The sequence below is a fragment of the Chiloscyllium plagiosum genome, unplaced genomic scaffold, assembly GCF_037043375.1.
Source record: "Chiloscyllium plagiosum isolate Xiang-an unplaced genomic scaffold, Cpla_swu_hap1 HiC_scaffold_11, whole genome shotgun sequence".
In the NCBI taxonomy this organism is placed as follows: domain Eukaryota; kingdom Metazoa; phylum Chordata; class Chondrichthyes; order Orectolobiformes; family Hemiscylliidae; genus Chiloscyllium; species Chiloscyllium plagiosum.
In genome coordinates, this window is record NW_028270149.1 from 9,860,294 (window position 1) to 9,872,739 (window position 12,446).

Genomic DNA, 12,446 nt, shown 5'->3' on the forward strand with positions numbered 1-12,446 from the left:
TAAACCCATCCAGATGTCTTTTAAATGCTGCAATTGTACTAACTTCCACCACTTCCTCTGGCAGCTCATTCCATACACGTACCACCCTCTATGTGAAAACGTTGCTCCTTAAGTTCCTTTTAAATCTTTCTCCTGTCACCCTAAACCTATGCCCTCTAGTTTTGAACTCCCCTTCTCCAGGAAAAAGATCTTGTGTATTCACCCTATTCCTGCCCCTCATGATTTTATAAACCTCTATAAGGTCACCCCTCCGCCTCCAATGCTCCAGGGAAAATAACCCCAGCCTATTCAGTCTCTTGGTATAGTTCAAACTCTCCAACCCTAGCAACATCCTTGTAAATCTTATTGAATTCGAGGACAGGCTAAAGGGACTGAATGGCCTACTCTTGCTCCTTGATCAAATGTTTACATGTTTTGTGCACTCTTTCAATGATGTTGTTTACTCAGGTGCTGTACCTTTATCAGCTCGTACCTTCATTAGATCATTTGGGGCGTAGGTAGGGCTAATGGTAGTTGCCTTTTCCCCAAAACAAAAAACAGTTAACATTTAAAGCTGTATACAAGAAACAGCAATTTTACAAGGGAGAGGAGCAGCAAAACCAGGCCCCAAGCCCCAACCAGTTTACAGGGAAATGAGGACAAACCCCAAATCCCACTTTCAAGCATGACAAGACAGCAACAATGACATTTGTACATAAAAAGCCAATCCAGTTACATAAAAACATGCATACAATAGCAAGCCCCCATCCCTCCCACCTTCCGACCACTCATAGGCAGCCCGCCCCTACCCACCTTCCCATTCCTCGGTCCACCCTATGCCCCTTCCAGTTCTCAGTCCGCCCTGACACACCTTTCGACCACCTCTAAGACAGCCCACCCCGGTAGCCACCCGGGGTGACAGCGGCGAGGCCGGCTCTCTGTCTACCCCTAGGTACCGTTAGGCTCTCACTCACCCCGATGGGCCAGCCGGCCAGTGGGCTACCCTGACACATTCTGGCCATGTCTAGGACAGACCATCCCCTTCCCCAGGGACGACAGCATGCAGGGTAGCCCACAAGTCTTCCGAATCTCAGTCTGCCCCTACGTGCCTTCTGGCTCTTGGCTGCTCTGACACACCTTTCAACCACCTCTAGGACAGCCCGTCCCAATTAGCCCTTCTCGGGACAACAGTGCTCAGAACGGCCTACCCACCATCTGGCTCTCACGGCGACTGGCATCAGGGTGGCCTACCCATCCTCCAGCTCAGGGTGACAGCTTTCAGGACAACCCATGAGCCTCCCAGCTCACAGTAAGGCCTGCCAGACCCAGGGACACACAAGACAGTACAGGTGATAGACCCAGGAAACACCACAATAGAGTTAGTTACCAAAAGAAAAGGTCCTTTCTGGTAAACAGTCCAAATCTATACATACAGTCTTCAAAATATAGAATCCATTTCCAGGGGAGTCCACTCCAGTATACAATGTGCAATGTCAGAAATAGAGTCCGCTCCAAACTGCAGAGTCCATTGCTAAAAACAGAGTCCACAACCAAGGGCAGAGCCCACTCCTGAAGGCAGCAAATGCACACCCCACAGCACACAGATGTTCAGTCTCCATGGAGTCCTAGCCCAGCCTTGGAAAACCAGGCCACTCACAGGAACATAGTACAGGTGCAGTTAACTCACAGGGGTTTGGTCCACTCCTGAAGCAAAGGTCTTTTCCTAAACTCCAGGATGCAGCAAGTGCTCACCTCCCAGCACACACAGGTGTTCAATCTTCAGAAGCCCAGTCCTAGGGCTAAGCCTCCCCACAGGAACAGCTCCTCTGGTAAAACGTATGTCTTCCACAAGGGTTCAGTCCAAAGGCCAAAAACAGTAAGGATACAAAAAAAAGAGTCCAAGGGCTAAGCCCTACCACAAAATTAACATTTTTACTTTTTGAGAAAAGGACAAAGAGAAAAGAGTAACACACCGGCTGTAACCAGCAAGTGAAACAACAACCCCCTAATGAGAACAGAGCTACATCTGAAACACATTATGTACATCAGGAGTTTAACAACCAGTCCTCACTAAAGGAATGTCAGTTAACAAACTGGCTAAATAATTCAGCCAGTCCAGGAATCAGGTTTCCCCCACCAAAAAAAGGAAACAGAAACTAACAGTAACATACTGGCTGTTGCACCAGCCAGCACAGAGTCAGTCCCCTAAATTGAGCAGACTCTGAATCCCCTTTTTTTTTTATTTTATTAAACAAATTACAAACAGTTTACAAAAAACATTTACAGCTGTACACGAGACAGCAATTTTACAAAGGAGAGGAGCAGCAAAGCCAGGCCCCAAACCCTACTGTTCAACCATTTTACAGGGAGATGAGGATAAACCTCAAATCCCAGTTCCACAAAAGACAAGACAGTGACAATGACATTTGTACATTAGACAATACTGTTACATACAAAAGTGCAGACAATACAGACCCAGCAAGCCCCTGCCCCTCCCAGCTTCCGACCAATCTAAGGCAGCCCGCCCCTATCCACCTTCTGGTTCTCGGTCCGCCCTGACACACCTTTCGACCACCTCTGGGGCAGCCCGCCCCTGTACCTGCCCAGGGTGACAGCACTGAGGACGGCTACTCGCCTTCTGGCTCTTGGTCTGCCCTTACATACCACTGGGCTCTCACTCACCCCGTTGAGACTCTGACCAGTGGGCTATCCTTTCGGCCACCTCTAGGACAGCCCGTCCCCTTCCCTGGGACGACAGCGTGCAGGGGAGCCCACAAGCTTTCCGGATCTCAGCCCGCCCCAACGCGCCTTCTGGCTCTTGGCTGCCCTGACACCTTTCAACCACCTCTAGGACAGTCCGTCCCGATTACCCCTTATCGGGACGACAGTGCTCAGAGTGGCCTACCCACCATCTGGCTCTCGGGGCGACTGGCATCAGGGTGGCCTACCCACCCTCCGGCTTTCGGGACAGCCTACCAACCTTCAGATTCACAGGTTGGCCTACCCACCCTCCAGCTATCGGGGTGACAGCTTTCAGTCGACCCATGAGCCTCCCAGCAAGGCCTGCCAGACCCAGGGACACGCAAGATAGTGCGGGTGATAGACCCAGGAAACACCACAATACAGTTAATTACCAAAAAACAGAGTCCTTTCTGGTACACAGTCCAAATCTATACAGTCTTCAAGATATGGAATCCATTTCCAGGAGGAGTCCACTCCATTATACAACGTGCAATGTCAGAAATAGAGTCCGCTCCAAACTGCAGAGTCCGTTGCTAAAAACAGTCCGCAACCAACGGCAGAGTCCACTCCTAGAGGCAGCAAATGCACACCCCACAGCACACAGGTGTTCAGTCTCGATGGAGTCCTGGTCCAGCCTTGGAGAGCCAGGCCCACTCACAGGAACACAGTACATTGTACAGGTGCAGTTAACTCACAGGGGTTTGGTCCACTCCCAAAGGAAAGTCTTCTCCCAAACCCCAGGAGACAGCAACTGCTCAGCTCCTAGCACACACACAGGTATTCAATCTTCAGAGGCCCAGTCCCAGGGCTAGGCCTCCCCACAGGAACAGCTCCTCTGATGAAATGTATGTCTTCTACAAGGGCTCAGTCAAAACACCAATAAAAAGTAAAGACACATACAAAAAAAAAGAAAACTACAGTCTAAGGGCTAAGCCCTACCACAAAATTAACATTGTCCTTTTCTCAGAGAGAGAAAAGTAACACACCGACTGTAACCAGCCAGTGAAACAACAACCCCCTAATGAGAACTGAGCTACAACTGAAACACATTATGTACATTAGGAGTTTAACAATCAGTCCTCACTAAAAGGAATGTCAGTTAACAAACTGGCTCAATAATTCAGCCAGTTCAGGAATCAGGTTTCCCCCTCCAAAAAAAGGGAAGTAGAAACTAACAGTAACATACTGACTGTAGCACCAGCCAGCACAGAGTCAGTCCCCTAAATTGAGCAGACTCTGAATCTCCTGTTTATATCAGTCAGCCAGGGCTTGCCTGATTGTCCCAAGTTAACAGTAACATACTGACTGTAACACCAACCAGCACAGAGTCAGTCCCCTAAATTGAGCAGACTCTGAATCCCCTGTTTTTTTTCTTTCTTTTTTTTTGTTTTTTTCTTTTTTTTTCTTTTTTTTAACCCAGACACTACCGCCTAATTGCGGTAGTGCTTATTTTTTCCCCAGCACCCATGTTGTGTGTATGCAGGTATGAGACACAGTGAAAACACAAGGTGCACAAATCTTTATTCAAATTTCCACCACCAGGAAGAATCCCCTGTTTATTTTTTTTTCAGTGAAGAGGAGGGCAGGGACTAAATCAAAATAGAGTTGGAGGGGGAAACCACTCCTGTTTATTTTTTTATCTTTTTTTATATACTTTTATTTTTTTTTATTTAACCCCCACACTACCGCCTAACTGCGGTAGTGCTTATTTTTTTTCCCCAGCACCCATGGTGTGTGTGTGCAGGTGTGAGACACAGTCAGAGACACAAGGTGCTCAAATCTTTATTCAATTTCCACCACCAGGAAGAATCCCCTGTTTATTTTTTTTCTTTTTTTAAAATTTAACCCCCACACTACCACCTAAGTGAGGTAGTGTTTATTTTTTACCCCAGCACCCATGCTGTGTGTGTGCAGATGTGAGACACAGTGAAAGACACAAAGTGCACGAATCTTTATTCAAATTCCACCACCAGGAAGAATCCCCTGTTTATTTTTTTTTTGGAAAACACCCGGGTGGCCAGTGACAAACACTGCCCTTCACATCAAAGGGCAGTGCTGTGTGATCAAAACATCCCCGGGTCAATTTTTTTTTAACCCCCACACTACCACCTAAGTGCGGTAGTGCTTATTTTTTCCCCAGCACCCATGGTGTGTGTGTGCAGGTGTGAGACACAGTGAAAGACACAAAGTGCACAAATCTTTATTCAAATTCCACCACCAGGAAGAATCCCCTGTTTATTTTTATTTTCTTTATTCAACTTCCATCACCAGGAAGATAGGAAAACACCCGGGTGGCCAGTGACAAACACTGCCCTTCACATCAAAGGGCAGTGCTGTGTGATCAAAAACAGTGAATCTGCTGTTTATTTATTTATTTTTTTCTTTTTCTTTTTTCTTTTATTTTTTTATTTTTTTTTCTTTTTTCTTCTTTCCCCAGCACCAATGGTGTGTGTGTATACGTGTGAGACACAGTGAAAGACACAAAGTGCACAAATCTTATTCAAATTCCACCACCAGGAAGAATCTCCTGTTTATTTTTTTTTTAGAAAACACCCGGGTGGCCAGTGACAAACACTGCCCTTCACATCAAAGGGCAGTGCTGTGTGATCAAAACATCCCCGGGTCATTTTTTTTTAACCCCCACACTACCACCTAAGTGCGGTAGTGCTTATTTTTTTTCCCCAGCACCCATGGTGTGTGTGTGTGCAGGTGTGAGACACAGTGAAAGACACAAAGTGCACAAATCTTTATTCAAATTCCACCACCAGGAAGAATCCCCTGTTTATTTTTTTTTCTTGAGGAGAAGGTTTTTAAAACAGAGGAGAAGGTTGAATCTCCTGTTTTTTGTTTTTTTTTTGCATCTTCTGGCTCTCGGTCCACGCATGTTTATTTTTTTTTGTTTGTTTTTAATTTAACCCCCACACTACCACCTAAGTGCGGTAGTGCTTTTTTTTCCCCAGCACCCATGGTGTGTGTGTGCAGGTGTGAGACACAGTGAAAGACACAAAGTGCACGAATCTTTATTCAAATTCCACCACCAGGAAGAATCACCTGTTTATTTATTTTTTGTTTGTTTTTTTTAATTTTATTTTTACTTTAACCCCCACACTACCACCTAAGTGCGGTAGTGCTTATTTTTTTTCCCCAGCACCCATGGTGTGTGTGTGTGCAGGTGTGAGACACAGTGAAAGACCCAAAGTGCACAAATCTTTATTCAAATTCCACCACCAGGAAGAATCCCCTGTTTATTTTTTAAAATTTTTTTTATATAGAATTGGAGGGAGAAATGATGCACTCCACTCCCTGCGGTGCCCACCTCTAATGTCCCATTTATTTATTTTTTTTTTACTCCATTCCCTGCGGCGCCCACCTCTAATGTCCCATTTATCTTTTTTTTCTTTCTCATTTTTTTCCACCTAAGTGCGGTAGTGCTTATTTTTTCCCCAGCACCCATGGTGTGTGTATGCAGGTCTGAGACACAGTGAAAGACACAAAGTGCACGAATCTTTATTCAAATTCCACCACCAGGAAGAATCCCCTGTTTATATCTGCCAGCCAGGGCTCCCTGATTGGACCAGGTTAACAGTTCCTGGCTGACCTTCTTACAATCACTGCCCTGATAGAAAAATAAACGATTGAATGTTCATTAAAGAACTCACTTGGCCAATTTCATAGAAACAGGTCACAGAAATATTTTTCAATGTGTGATTCTTCCAGTCCCGGAATGCAAATATCTATATAACCTTTTTTATAGGAGGGTAAAATTCTTTATTTCTTCTGGTTATTAACCAGTGGCTGAAGAGGATATCTCGGCTTGTACATCTCAGAGAAAAACTCCAGGTGGTTCTTATTCGTCATGAATTAATTAAGAGAAGACCACTTGATGAATTATTTTTGTACCACTTGCTTGCAGCCTTTTAATGAATTATAAATTAAAATTCTGGTCTGCAGAAGTTGTCTTAATCTGTAGGGAAAGTTAGATATTAGAAATGTTTGTGGAAGCCCCTCTGTGTGTGTAGATATTATCTTGCGAATCCCATAGCATTGCTGCATACTCATTCACTTATGGAAGAGCAGACAGTTTAGTATTTCCATCTAATGCCTTTGCAACCTCTCTTGCCACTTTTACATCTTAATTGTACTTACATTATCATTTAATTGCTTCACTTGGAATAATGCCTTTTGATTTCGATCTGCTGCACAGAAATTGCCTTGCCCCTATTGTACGAATAGTCCTTGTTGTTTCTAAACATATTAAACTATTCAGCAGATATTACTGCTCATCTAAACAAAGGAAAATGAACTAAAATTCCACTGGGCTAAAACATTCCCACTTGCTCTTGATGCATTCACAAACAGGACTCCAGTCACTTTCTGAAATGGCCTTATTGGTGAAGGAGCCTTGAGGTGTATCCCTGAATCAGACAGGAAAGAGTCCTCTGGTTTATTGTTTGGACTGTAATCTACTTTGACAGCCAAAATAATGTATCAGAAGGAGGTTTAGAATAGGAAAATGCCAAATGGCGTCTCAAGCCTGTACCATGTGCCTGATCTGCATCATAAGTCCATCTGCCCACTTGAGGATCCTTCATTGCCCTGTCCAAAACAGATCTACCAACATCGGTTTTAAAATTCTCATTTGCCTTATTTCTGTGTGAAAACTAATTAAAAAGTAACGGCACTTTACCAGCACTTAAACTGAAGAATGACCATCATCGCAGAGACATCATTGTTAAAATCAAAAGGACTGAAAGGAACTACATTTCCACCCTGTGTTCTTGGCCTTTGATTTTGGAATTTTATTTACCACGGCTGTAATGTTTTTTTCACCTAAAGGGTAATTGTGAAAACATTTGTGCTTTGTCTGAATAATCATGATTGATTGTGTATGCATGGAGTTTTGACGGTTATGTTGCATCAGTTAGAAATCCTTTCCTTTCTTTGTTTCTTGATAAAGTTAAGTGTGTTACAATAAAAAAAAATTGTTTCCTTGTGAATGTCAACACCTGGTGTGCATCGTTTTTGTTTTGCTCTGAGTAGCAACTAGTCAGGCACATCGATCATTTTTTGGTAGTCTTTTCGGGTTATTATTCTTTTACACATTTGTGATGCCTTTTGGAACAAAGGTACATGACTATGGATGCACGCTCTAGTCGTGGTAATGGTCATTGCCTGGCATATGTGCAGAGTGAATGTTAATTGCTATGTGTCAGCCTATGCCTGGATATTGTCCTACATGTTCTTCCTACATTTGGAGATGGACTACTTCTGGAACTGAGGAGTTGTGAACACTGAACACTGTGCAACCATCTTCAAACATTCCCTTTTCTGAGCTTATGATGGATGTAAGATCATGGATGAAGCAGTTGAAGGTGGTCAAGCCAAAGTCGCTACCCCGAGGAGCTCCTGCAGAGATGTCCTCGATCTTCAATGACGGACTCCAACCATTACCACTGTCTTCCTATGTGACAGGTATGACTCCAATCAGCAGGGAATTTTTTCCCTGATAATCATTGACACCAGTTTTACTAGAGTTTTTTGAAGTCACTCTCTGTCAGATGCAGCCTTGACGTTGAGGGCTGTCACTCTCCCCTCCCCTCTGGAATTCAGCTCTTTTGTCCATATTTGAACTAAGGCTGTAATGAGGTCTGGCATTGAGTAGCCCTGGTGGAACACAAATACGGTGTCAGGCTATTGATAATCCCTTCCAGCACTTTACCAATGATTGAGAGTAGACTGATGGTCTGGTAATTGACTGAGCTGAATTTGTCCTGTTTATTGTGTACAAGATATCCCCGGGCAATTTTCCACATTGTCGGGCATAATCCAGTGTTGCAGCTGTATTTGAACAGCTTAGCTAGGTGTGTGGCAGACTCAGGCACACACTAAAAAAGAATCTGGAATTAAGAATCTACCGATGGCCATGAAGCCAATGTTTATTGTCGGAAAATCTCATCTGGCTCGCATATGTTCTTCAGGAAAGAATATCTGCCATCCTCTGCTGATCTGGCCTAATGGTGACTCCAGACCCAAAGCAATGTGAATGACTCTCAATTGCCTTTTGCAATGACCTATTCAGTTGTACCAGTCACTACAAAGTCTCAAAGAAATAAAACCAATGGATCACCTGACATTGATGCATGCACCAGAAAAGACAACTGCAGAAACAGCCATTTCAACCCTGCAAAGTGCCCCGACTAATGTCTGGGAGCTAGTGCCAAAATTGGGAAAGCTGTCCCACAGACTGGTCAAGCAACGGCCTGACATAGTCATACTCATGGAATCATATCTCACAGACAGTCTCTCAGACACCACCATCACCATCCTGGATATGCTCTGTCCTACTGGTAAGACAGACCCAGCAGAAGTGGTGGCACAGTGGTATCCAGTGAAGAGCGAGTTGCCCTGGGAGTTCTCAACATTGACTTTGGACCCAATGAAGTCTCAAGGTTTCAGATTAAATATGGGCAAGGGAACCTCCTACTGATTACACATATTACCCTCCCTCAGTTGATTGATCAATACTTGATGTTGAACAACACTTGGAGGAAGTACTGGGGATGGCAAGGGCACAGAATGTACTCTGAGTGGGATATTTCAGTGTTGACCACCAAGAGTGGCTCGGCAGCAGTACTACTGATCGAGCTGGTTAAGTCCTAAAGGACCTAGCTGCTAGACTGGGTCTGCAGCAGGCGGTGAGGGAACTAACAAGAGGGTAAAACATGTTTGACCTCATCCTTACCAATCTGCAGATGCATCAGTCCATAACAGCATTGGTAAATGTGACCAATTTATCAGTAACTGAGGAGTTGTGAATGGTACTGAATATTATGTAACCATCCTCAAGCATCCCAACTTCTGACCTTGAGATGGAGGTAAGGTCATGGATGAAGCAGCTGATGGTGTTTGAGCTCAAGATACTAGCCTGAGGAACTCCTGCAGTGATGTCTCAATCTGTGATGACAGACTCCAATAGCCACAATCATCTTCCTAGGTGCCTGGTATGACTACAACAAGCAGAGAATATCCTCCCTGATTATCATTGGCTTCAGTTTTGCCCAGGCTCTTTTGAAGCCACTGTCAGTCAGATACAGCCTTGTTGTCAAGGGCTGTCACTCTCACCATTCCTCTGGAATCAAGCTCTTTTGCCCATGTTTGAACTAAGTCTATAATCAGGTTAGGCGTTGAGTGGTCCTGATGGAACCCAAATAGAGTATCAGGTTATTGATAAACAACTGCAACTTGATAGCACTTTTGATGACAACTTCCATCATAATGAACAGAGGAGACTAATGGGTTGTTAATTGGCTGGGTTGGATTTGCCCTGTTTTTGGGTACAGGACATACCATGTTGTTGGGTCGATGCCAGTGTTGCAGTTGTACTGGAACAACTTGGCTAGGAGTGTGGCAAATGCAAACGCAGTAGTCTTTAGAATTATTGCTGAAATTTTGTCAAGACACATGTGCTTTTCAGTATCCATTGCCTCCAATAGTTTTTAATATCATGTGGAGCAAACCAAATTGGCTAAAGACTGACATCTATGATGCTGGTCACCACAAGAAGAGACTAAGATAGATCATTCACTTGGCACTTCTGACTGAAGATTTATGTGAATGCTTCAGTTTAATCTTTTGGACTGATATGTTGGGCTTTTTCATCATTGAGGGTGGGCATGTTTGTGGAGTCACCTCCTCTAGTGAGTTACTTAATTGTCCACCATCATTCACAACTGAATGTGTCAGGACTGCAGAGTTTTGATCTGATTCATTGGTTGTGGGATCGCTTCCCTCTGTCTATCACTTGCTGCTTATGCTGTCTTGGCATGTAAGTAGTCCTATTTGGTAGGTTGGCACCACATTTTCAGGTAGACCTGGTGCTGCCCCTGGCCATGCCCTCCTGCACTCTCCATTGAACAAGAGTTGATCCTCTATCTTGACAGTAATGGGTGAGTTGGTGAAATGCCAGGCCATGAGGTTACAAATTGTGTTGGAGTACAACTCTGCTGGATTGATGGCCACAGTACCTCATGGATGCCCAACCTTGAATTGCTAGATCTGTCTTCAAGTAACATGGCAATAGCATCACATGACATAACAGAGGTTATTCTCAATGTGAAGGTTGAACTTGGTCTGCACAAGGACGGTGTTTGTGGTCAGTCTGACTGATATTGTCATGGACAGATGCATCTGCAGTAAGAGGATTGGTAAGGATGAGATCAGTGCATTGAGTATAGGTGTCAGGATGTCATGTTTTGGGTATACAGGACATTGGTTAGTCTAAATTTTGGAATACTGCATTCGATTCTGGTCTCCTTGTCATAGAAAAGATGTTGTGAAACTTGAAAGGGTTCAGAAAAGATTTATAAGGATGTTGCCAGGGTTGGAGGGTTTGAGCCAAAGGGAGAGATTGACTAGGCTGGGACTTTTATTCCCTGGAGCATCCGAGGCTGAGGAGTGGCCTTATAGAGGTTTACAAAATCATGGGTGGTATGGATAGGGTGAATAGCGAAGGGTGTGTTTCCAGGCTGTACATCTCTATGACTCTGTGACTGTATGAGGTCAAGTATATTTTTCCCGCTTCTTGGTTCCACTCTAAACACAGTATTCCAGGTAGCAGCTAACCAGAACTCTGTACAGCCATAACAGTGAAGGATGAGAGTGGTTAAAAATCCATCCGATCACTGTCTACTTGCTGCAGATTGTTAGCCCAATGGTCTTCAAGAGAAACTCAGATCAGTCTCAAATGTGGTGAATTAATAGTCAAATAATCTCTGACTCACTTTGGATGTGGAATATTGTGCTGAAATATATTCTAAAATGAGAAAGCTCTGTGAATATACATTTGACAATATATTCTTGGAAGTCATGTGAAAGACAGCTCTCAATAACCAGGATATTGAGTTTTGTTATACTCAGTTCACAGGGGAGAAACATGCAAAACATTACTGGACCAATGTGCAACAATAAGCACATTATCGGTCACTTTATGCATGTTATACTTGCAGTAATTATCACTTTGGCAGGCCCAATATCGCAGTCAGATGCTCGGGAGTTTAGTCAGGGGTTTAACACTCTAACCTTGTCAATCCACATGCTTATTGTTTGGAAACAAGCAGTTGTCTGGAGATTTTTTGAGCAGACGAGAGCAACTCTCTGTGTCTTCACTTGAATGGTTAGAGCAACACATTGGAATGTAAAATTTGGCAAAGGAACACTACAGCTTCACTGTTTTCTTGCTCTTTCGAGTAATTGTTGATATCTATATGTTTTCTATTTCATACATTTGTCATTAGGTCTTCTCATGTTTTTCTATTATCTGGAAAAATTTGGAAAACAGTAAAAACTTGGCAATCAAGACTCAGAAATATAGTGGATGTCGATCAGTCAGCAGAAAGCTTTCTTCATTTATTGACAACTCAGCCTTCGAGCTCCATCCACATATCAGTCCTACCTCTTCCCACTTCATATCTATCACTCAATTAAATTAATTACTTAATTTAATTTAACTCAATTAATTAAACACAATCCCCTCCTTACCTCCATGCAATATTAACCATTACAGTGTATTACTCTGTGTTATATTGTAAAAAAAGGCAATAAGGTCCTTTATACAGCTTATCTATGTACATTTCTATGGATTTAATGTAAAGCACAAACAGGAAATATAGCATAAAAGGTGAGTGATCTCATATTACTTATGTGACACAATTGCTTCATTTCAGAAT